This window comes from Ixodes scapularis, unplaced genomic scaffold (genome assembly GCF_016920785.2).
Source record: "Ixodes scapularis isolate PalLabHiFi unplaced genomic scaffold, ASM1692078v2 ptg000627l_1___fragment_1__unscaffolded, whole genome shotgun sequence".
NCBI lineage: Eukaryota > Metazoa > Arthropoda > Arachnida > Ixodida > Ixodidae > Ixodes > Ixodes scapularis.
Genome location: NW_024610013.1, coordinates 1,010,001 through 1,012,189, shown reverse-complemented (window position 1 = coordinate 1,012,189; position 2,189 = coordinate 1,010,001).

The window sequence follows — 2,189 nt, the reverse complement described above, 5'->3', positions numbered from 1 at the left end:
GCAGGTTGGTCTTTGAGCGCCGCGTGGTGGGAAGTTTTGAAACTAGCCCGAATGTCTCGGAATCTTGGCCTTGCACGCAACGCGCGTTTCTCGTTTTCGGTTATCATCTGAGTTTTCCTGTCTGTATTCTGCCCTTCGACCGACCGACCCACCGACAAACCCTCCGACCGGCCACGGACTGACTGATAAGATTTGCGGACCGATTTCCGACTTTGATACCGGGCAGAATGTCCAACGCGAGGAATCGCCGACACAGAAGAGACCGCACGGACGCGCAGTACGCAGCGGCAATGATGAGGCGACAGCGTGTGCTGCGGGACCGCCTGAACCTCTTTGAGGATTTCGACGAGGATGGGCTGCAGCAACGGTTCCGATTTGGAAGAGCGGGCATTATGTTTCTCGCCGACACACTGCGTCCGGACTTGGAGCGCCGTACACGTCGTAGCCGCGCCCTCTCTGCGGAGCAGCAAGTGATCATCGCCTTGCAGTTCTACGCAACTGGGAACTTTCTGATCACTGCAGGCGACTACATCCGCGTGCATGTGTCAAGTGCTTCACGGGCTGTAAGGCAAGTCACCGTAGCGCTGGCTCGTCGAGCACAAGACTTCATACGGTAAGGGTCCTTTTTTTTCCTTCTAATTGTAGTTTGCCAGCCGTATTGAAGTAAAGTAAATACACTAAAAATATATCTGAATTGCTGGTGATAGGGATGTTTTGTAGGTTGCCTTTTTATGGCAGTAATATTCTACCTACTAGTAACTAGCCCTCCCTCCCCCCCCCCCCCTTTTCAATAGAAAAAAAAATGATTACGGCCGTAAGCGTCCTACTTGCCCGATTGGAAAGGGCCCGGGCACGCTATTTTTCAGAGAAACCTCAGAAAGCGACCCGTTTGCACTTTTGGTAAGGACTTGCACCGAATCACAGTCACTTTATAGGTCTTGGTAACTGAACAAAAATAAAAAGGGATCCTATGAAAACATGCAAACTTCACTATTGAATAGGTGCTACTGAGGCACTTTACTGCTACCACATACTTGAAGGGCACAGCCAAAGTCCTTAGCATTCCTCATTAAAAAGGTATTCATAAGCATTGTAGCTGTAAGTTTACTATATGTGGTTTAATTGCTGAGGGGATCAACGACGCAGATGGCCTGACGCTGCGGAGGGGGCAGCCTTGCAGCACAAGTTCTACGACATGGCCGGCTTTCCTTTGGTCGTGGGTGCTGTTGACGGTACCCATGTCCGGATCCAGGCACCCCATGTGCACGAGGAGGCGTACGTCAACCGCCATGGATACCATTCCATCACTGTACAGGTGGTCGTTGACGCCTCTTCTCAGATTCGCAACGTGGTTGCAAGGTGGTCTGGAAGCACCCACGACTCTCGGATCTTCACGGAGAGCACCTTGGCAGTCAAGCTGGCCAGTGGAGAGTACGACGGCCTGCTGCTTGGTGACAGCGGCTACTCCTGTCAACCATGGCCGATGACGCCATTTCTGTCGCCGTCATCAGCAGCCGAGGTCGCATACAATAGGCACACACGACGACAAGAAGCATTGTTGAACGGTAAATCTAGGCCATATATTGTGAAGGGCACAGAGATATTCATGCAAGACATTTTGAGACGACTAGCTGTCTTGACGTAATATGTGCAACACGTGCATGCTCCTTACGTCCATTGCTATTCTTTATGGCATAAAAATATTCATACAAATTTTTATATTAATCTAACGAAGCATAAGATACCGTGGTTTTATGTAAGCAAGATGAAAGTAGTATCCTGAGATTACGAATCAATACAACTTATAATAGCTGCCTAGGGTTCTGCGGTTTCAGTTTTTATTTTTCTGGAATCGGCATACTTTTTTCGGTTGTTATTGTGAGTATGAAATTTTCAGTTTTTATCGATGAATATTTTTAGTCGAAAGCTTACTGCCTTTTTCCGGTCGATATCTATTGACCAGTTACGTTTTTTTTCAAGCAGGTTTGTCGAGAATGCAGTAGATTAGGTTCATATCTGAGTTATTCGTCAAGCGGTAACACTTGCGGACATGGCAAACGTAACCTTGGTTATACATGTGCTGTGACGACAAATTCTTAATCGCAAAATTTGCAAACGTAATTCTTGGCACGCTTCTTTGTTCTTCACATGTGGAGGACTATTAAAGCTGCTTTCCTCTAACCAGATAG